This window comes from Cynocephalus volans, chromosome 14 (genome assembly GCF_027409185.1).
Source record: "Cynocephalus volans isolate mCynVol1 chromosome 14, mCynVol1.pri, whole genome shotgun sequence".
NCBI lineage: Eukaryota > Metazoa > Chordata > Mammalia > Dermoptera > Cynocephalidae > Cynocephalus > Cynocephalus volans.
The window spans coordinates 29018672-29026921 of record NC_084473.1 but is presented as its reverse complement, the minus strand read 5'-3'; positions in this window follow the sequence as shown (position 1 = coordinate 29026921).

Here is an 8250-nt window from a genome sequence, read left to right as displayed (position 1 = left end):
GATCACACCTGCACCGGGAAATCATTTTCTGGTTGCACTTTAACTCCATGAATCAACCCCTGCTCTCTATGGCCATCCCTCCAAACAAGACAGGAGACTGGAACAGAGAGTAAAATGACCTTTGGAGAGTGACAGAAGCAAACTTTTCATAATAGGAATGAGTTCTCTACTGAGTAAGTTTGAATACCAGAGTGCAATGTTGTTCCTTAAATTTGCTGGTAATCAGGAGGTACAGCCTGCACCCCAGCACGCAGATTTAGGAAGAAGAGAGGGTATTTGGGGGCTGTCAAAATTTACCATGACCTCAATTGTGATTTAGGGAGATGGAAAGTTCCAGTCTGCCTCAGAACACTCCCCCTGGGGACAGGAAGATAGAATGGGAAATTTGGGTTCTGATGTGATACAATTACTCCACAGATACTGTCTGCTATCTGGCTCTTGAGACCCAAGAGATGTCTCCAGGTGGAAAGGAGTACACAGCAGAAGGTGGGTTGGAACTATTGCAGATTTCAGGTGGCAAGAACAACAGCATCAAAGTTTGCTGCTGAAAATCAAATCAGAGAAGAGGATGACAGCAAGCTGTGGAATTTCTTCATCATTTCTTGTCATCTCTGTTGATAAGTAAGTAGCTGGCTCTTTCCTGATTCATCAGATTTTGAAACATACAAAAACAGACCCTGAAAGTACTATCCAGAGAGAATCTGAACATGTCAGGACACTGGACATAAATAAAAGCAATTTTACAAATGATGAAAGATGGGAGACTGAGATAACATGCAAGGAGTGTTCTCTTTATGAGACAGACAGCTCTGGATCTAGATAAAGAAGACAGAGTAGTTATTGCCTGGGCTCAGCCATCGAGATAAAGGCTAGAGGGTACACCGGAAAATTGCCAGCAAAATATTACAGTTCATGGAGGGTCTCAGCCCGAGAGCAGACAGGACCTCAGTAAAGCAATAGCCTTGCTACTGTCACATATCACAACCTGAGATGAAAATGGCCTCTAAGGTCCGGTCTGAGGGGCATCAGGAAAACTGGCACTGGCAGAACATGGATTGGCCTCAGGGCAGGAGACGAAGGGGAACAATAAAATCAAACGTTTCAAGGTAGGAAGAGATTGTTGGTGATGAACTGCCGGAAAAAGATTGGGGAGAACAACGTTTTATTGCTTTTGGATGCAGACAGCCAATATATCATATCCACATTTCCTGATGGTTTAGTAGTAACAAAGGCAAAGCAATAATAAAGGACAAAGCAATCAAATAAAAAAAGATTTATTTTATTTACTAGGGTAAATTTTAGTTAGTAGGGTTGGAACAGGCAGATGTGGTGCCATGCAAATAAATGGTGGAGACCGGTGTGACTGGAGCGGAGGGGAGAGTATGAGAACAAGGAGTTAGGACCAGGAGTTTGGGCGAGGAATGGGGACATTTTGTGAGACCCTAGAAAATTGGAAGCATTCGAGGGGTCTTGGTCCTTTTCCAGAAAAGAACTCTTTTTTCCTTTATCCTCATGTTTGTGGGCACATGTGGGGGCCCCTAAAGCCAAGGATGACCCAGAGAACACAACAAAAGCCCTGCCAAATGCCACAGAGAACCTCAGCTTCTGAGATCCCAAAGCTTTGCATTTCCCATGCGAGGAGACCCAGAAATTGCTGGATGAACCTCAGCAGTGTTCGATTTGGTGTTGGCCTTTTTATTTATTTATTTTATTTTATTTTTTTGTGGCTGGCTAGTAAAGGGATCTGAACCCTTGACCTTGGTGTTATCAGCACTGCACTGCCCTTTCATATCAGCACTGCATTACCCTTTCATTTTTTTTTATGTTTATTTTTTTCATTGAAACATACCGATTATATATATTTGTGGGGTACAGAGTTGAATATCAATACATGTATACAATGTGTGATGATCAAATCAGGGTAACTAGCATATTCATCATTACAAACCTGAATTATTTCTTCATGGTGAGGACATTAGATTCCCTCTCTTCTAGCCATTTGATGACATGCAGTAAATTATTGTTAATGATAGATGCCCAGCTTGACAGTACACCGATAGAACTTATTTTTCCTGTCTAGCTGTTAAGTACCATTAACTAATCTTTCACTATCCCCTTCCCTTCCCCCTTTTCCACTTCTGCTCTCTCCTACTGAAAGTTCATGGTGTTGGCCTTTTTAATCCCTGGACACTGAACATGCGAGATTTTGTACAGAATTGAAATCTGTATACATCTGACTTGGTGTTTTTTAGATTCTGACCCTCACCTGCTCTTCATCTAGGTATTTGCTGGAGCCCTGTCTAAGACGCTGTACCACAGCTCTCCTACATGGGCCCTGACCTGATGCTTCTAATCCTGCCTTCTAGATATCACTCTCAGCTGCCCCATTGGTAGGATACCAATGATCATCAATACCAGGATCATCAATTCAGAATCTCCATCACCAATGAATATTTACTGGGTGATTACAAGGTACAATACCTCCCTCTTCACACTCCGAGGTGGAATAACAAAGACTTAAGGTTGGGAAAAAAATACATTTTCAAAAAGATACTTCTCTAATGTCACACAGAAAATCAAGGACCTCCTCCTTTTATCACCATCATCATCATCTTTGCATAAACAGTTATTAAACTCTTGTGGCTCAACTAAGCTAAGAGTTTTATATATAATACATTATGTCTTCTTTTTCTCAATACTATGAAGAGAGCACTGTTGTTATCCTCATTGTATGAATGAGGAAAGTGACGTTTAGTTTGCCCAAGGCTAAGAATCTGGGGCATGATGGACCTGGTGATCGATTCCAGAGTCCGTCACTGTACCCATTAAGCTACACTACTGCTTAAAACTTTCCACTTCTCCTTATCACCTTATTTCTCTCAGCTTAAAAATGTCATGCATTTCCCTACAGGTTTGGGCTAGTACATAGTAGATGCTCAATAAGTGTCTGCTTAACTTAATTGAAATGAGCTCACTGGTGCTCATGGTTGCATTTTGAATTTGCTGGCTGCGAGCCTGCCTTGGAGGGTTTTGTATTGATCACTTCTTTCATCAGGGGCTGTCCATCCACCAGCTGGCCTACCTTGTCCTGTGTGAAGTAGCACTTTCCAAGTCTCAAGCCCTGGGCCACTGTGACCCAGTGTGAGGAGAAGCACAGAGCAAATTATCATTATTGGCAGCTCAGTATTTTACCCACAGTGGGAGGAGAGATGCGAAGTCTCAAATGCATGGGCAGCTGCCAGCTTGATTTGGTGTCTTGGCACTCTTGATAATTGTGGAAAAGCAGAATCCAGCATGAACATCTGACCAGGCTAGTAAGAGAGGAAACAGCTTTTGGTTAGCCAATTAATTGCTCTTTCATCTGCATTGGATGATTTCATTTTAGCACAGTGGCTTGAACACGAGAGCCTGGGAGCCTGGATTCACCCTACACATTTCCTGGGTAGTGATGGTAGGTCATTGTATTCTCAGCCCAGGTCCCATCCTTCCTGGCTTTTACCTTAAATAAGAAGAGGATCACATCTGTCTGAGCTGACTTTTTCTTCCTTAAAGTAGTGATCTAGAGGACTTTGCAGCCCACAGTTTTTGCAAGTGGGGCCTTCATGCACATCTCACTACAGTTCGGGTGACTTCACCTGTGAGGTACCATGCACACACTGCATATAATAAGGTGCACACTGCTCTTCAGGAGCTTATGACCTAGTTTGGGGTGAGTGTGTGTGTGTGTGTGTATATTGGTGATGGGGCAGGGAAGGATGGTGGACAAGATTTATAAACATGAAACAATGACAGAACAATTCAAAACAATGTGTGTTCAAGAGTTAAATGGCTTTACAATAGTTTAGTGATAGGAGAGATCAGCTTGGACCAAAAACTCCTTGAATGAAGAGGACTTACTGGAGGGTCAACATGCAGAAAGGGATGAAGGCGGCAGTGAGAATCCAGAATGAGGAGGGTTAAGCCTCTTATGGTATAGTCTGGGCAGGAAGAAGACTGGCCATAGTGGAGCCCAGGGCTCATGCTGGGGAAACCAACGTTCCCTCCTCCCAGCATTTTTCCAGAGCCTTCAAGGTGTTACCTGCCAGGATCCCACTGTACCCTGCACATAGCTCTCTCAAGCTGCTTCTGACACTTGTTTGCTTTTATTCCTTTACACCTGTGTCCCCCACTTCTAGACAGTAATCTCCTTAAAGCTAAGGACCATGGCTTATTTGTCTTTGCCTGGCATGGAAAACATGCTCAATGAATGTGTGTGAATAACTGAGGGGCGGTTGAATGAGTAGGCTGGTTCTAGAATGAAATGTGCTGCATGTGCCAGGCATTCTAATTCTGCCTTTGGGTGACTGGGGTCGGGGTGGGGGTGGGGGAGGCATCTCGGACTTACGTTAATTTACTCAATTACTTATATATTCAATCAATATTTATTGAAAGCCTACCATGTTCCAGACAGTGTTACATAAAAGCTTAGGCTACAACAGGGATAAAACAGATAAAGTCTTACCCAGGTGAAGCTGACCTTCCAGTAGGAGAGACAGTCATGCAGGTCTGTGACACAATTTGTGGGGCCCAGTGCAAAATGAAAGTGTGGGGCCTCTTGTTCAAAAGCAGGAAAAACAGTGTTGTTAAAGGGATTAAAATATAAATATAAATATAAATAAAATATAAAGCTTTTTCACCTTTTTCCTGCAGTTTTCCTCTTAACTTGTCATGGTATTTTTAAAATTTGCTATTTAATATCCTTCTAAGAAAAATGATTGTCTAAAAATGATCACCATTAATTTTTCTTTCTTTCTTTTTTTTTTTTTGGCAGCTGACTGGTGAGGGGATCCAGACCCTTGACCTTGGTGTTATAATACCGTGCTCTAACCAGCCAAGCTAACCAGCCAGCCTAAATTATCACCACGAATTTTATCATTCAGGTTGATACAATGCCAATTTTAAATGCAAATATAAGAGCATTTAATGAAATTACATAATTCATATTTCATAGCTCATATATGCATATGGACTTAGCTTTTACCAGAACAATGGAAACTCTGCATAAAACTAATTCAATTGTTTTTATTTCATTCCTTGATATACAACATTCTACCAATACCCTCTATCTTTGGCTTACTGATGAGTAAGGAAGATCTGAAAGGAAAAGGAACTATGGGTTGCCCTATCTCTCCCTTTCCTTCAATGTCTTTATTTTCTGTGTGTGTTTGTGTGTGTGTGTGTGTGTGTGTGTGTGTCTGTGTGTGTGTCTGTGTCTGTGTCTGTGAGAGTAACTGAGGCACTGACAGTCCCCAGAGGCCACACTAGAACTTGCTTCAAATACAGAAAGAAAGCAATGATGTTCTAAGAAACACGAATGACCAAGGAACCCTATCTCAACCTCTCTTACTCATATTAATTCCCTTCACTGTATTAGGATGACATTGGAATGTGCCTTTCTAGAAGTGCTGTATATTTAAAAATGTACACAAAACCTTTGACCCTTTTTCCACTTTGTCTCTTCCAGGATGCTTCTTCATCAAAGAGAGCTCTGGAAATCTCACGACAGTCTTGCAGGCGTTCATGAAAAAAGCTTACACTCAGAATACATGCTTTCTCTCATTGCTCAGTGATCAAGGAATGGAAGGATGGTTTAAAATAATGTGGGTGTTTATGTTTGTGGCAAGGTCATTGGGGTGACTGTGTGTGGGTGGTGAGTGCCTGTCATGTCTTGGTGAGGTTTCCACAGGGACTGTGGTATGTGTTCGTGTATGTATGTGATGTGTGTGCAGTATTTGTGGCACTGCTTTGTGTGTCTGTGATTTGTATGTAGGGTCCATGGTGTGTTTGCACGTGTGTGTGATGTGAAATGAGTGTTAGTTTAAGTCTTCTCAGCACTCCTGTCCTCTGGGCTGTGCAGCCCATGTCTTTTGTTTCCCCTGACACGCCAGTCTGTTCTCACGTTCTTCTAAGTAAAATAACATGCAGCTTTTGACATTCACAAACAAAACCCAGTGGTTTTTATCTGAGTCAAGTGCTCCCTGGGGCTTTGTTTTTTTTCCTCTCCTCCTTCCTGTAAATCCATTTTATGCGTTGGAGTTAGAAGATGACATCTTGTTACATCATGTTAGACAGCACCATAATTTTTTTCCAGCAAACCATTTCCAATCTGGCTAAGCAGACAGAACTGAACAAAGACAGACAACCCCCCAGAATAAAGGATCAGCTCATGGCCCTGCAGGATGGACCCAGAGGAGACTTGTCCCCCTCCCGAGGTCAACTTCCCGATTTAAATTTTAAAACCTTAGGTTGGGGATGGCGAAATTTATTCAGGCTCACTGCTCTTCCAGTGATATTGAGCAGATTTTCTCTGCTGGAGATGAGGATGTCTGTTGGACGCAGGGGCCTCTGCAGGGGGAGGGAGCAGCAGGCGAGACTGATGCTTTGCCTGAGGTCCTTTCTATACTATGCACAGGTCAGGCCTGTCTTGCTTTCCAGCTGCAGCTGCTATTTATAGTCCTGTCTCTGTTTGCTATTCTGCGTGTGACCCCTGTGGTCAGCTCAAAGCCTGTGTTTAAAAAGAGTGGTTCTATGCTCAAGTTCAAACCCACCAGGGAGGCTTTCCTTTAGCAGTCTGTGTTCTGAAATTTATTGACAAGAGCTCCCCTGGTGTCCTCCCATGCCCTGCTGTGCCATGGAACAGACTAGGTTTCTGGTTTCCTTCAACTGTGTCACGTGTCTATATCCACAGCCTGTGTTGTGGTGAGAATTAGTTCTGGGTGTGAGTTGTATGGGGTCTCTCAGATCTTATTGTGGGTGATCTTCCAAACAGATCTCATCTGTCAGACTTTGGCCTGAAAATATTCACCAGCTCACCAGCTGTACTGCCTAAATAACTAAGACACAAAACCTTAGGATCTATAAAACGAGAAGCATATAAGAATATTGGACTTAGAGCTAGGTGATCCAGGTTTGAGCCATAATTCCAAGCTGTGTGACCCTGGGCAAGTCAGTGAAACTCTCTGAGCTTCCCCTTCTTGCATGCAAAGAGAATGTCTGCCCCTTGAGGATGCTGTGAGAACTAAGATGAGATCATGCATGTGTGAAAGAGTCTGGAAACTTTCCTACTTTCATATTCTACTATTGCAGCTTCTCATACTTCTCCAAAAAATGTAGCAAGAAATGAAGGTGGGAGGGAACTGAGATGCTTTGGAGATAATAGAGAAAAAGATTTCTTGGAGCAACTCAATCAGACAGTAAAGAGAGATAAGATTCAATTTTTTAAATTAGAAAATACTTGAAATTGAAACTTAGCAAGTATTTGTACATACTGTAAAGTTGATACAAGTCAATAAAGATGAATTAAACATATATTACATGCTGGCTGATATAGTCAACCCTGGAGATATTAAGAAAAACAAACAATTAAAACGGTGATTCTTATCACAAAAAAGGGAAAATAAATCAATACAGCAAAAAAGAGAATCTATAACTCAATCTCATTATATAAATTTAAAATGTGATAAATAAGAGAGTAAGAAAAGATTATTTAATAAGGACTATTGGTATCACTGGTCATAAATTTGAAAAATGATTTATTAAGATCAATACTTTATATAATATCATAAAGGAACTACCAATTGGGCTAAGAATTATATACAGATAGACAGATTAAAGGACAAAACTACAAAAAATCAGCATAGAGGCTTTGCCAGACCAATGGGGAAATAGCTTTTCAATTTTGAAGCAACAGAAGAACTCACCAAGATTGACAGGCACAAATAAATATTTAAAGAGCTTTCAAATAATGAAAACCAGTAACTCTAATATAAAATGCAGACAAAAGGCTGGAGAGATATTATCAATCATAGCAAAAAGTATATACTGGTACTTTATAAATTACTCATTAAAAATATACAATAAAACATTAAGATTTCAACAGGTAAATGAAAAAACAGGATGAACAAATACTTTACAAAAGAGAAACTATAGATTGCCTATACACTCAAGGAAAAAAATTTATCTTTATAATTAAATGAATGTAGATTAAAACAACATTGAAGCATCAAATTTTATGGTTAAATCAGGAGAAGTTAAAATAAATGTGACATTCAGTGAGTCAGGTTGTGGGTGACACTGGAGATGTAGACATTACTGGTGGCAATGTGAATTCTTTTAACCCATTTGGAAAGTAAAATGACAATGCATATCAAAACCCATAAAAATATTCACACTTTCTGAGCTAGATGTTGCTCTTGTAGGAGTTTATCTTAA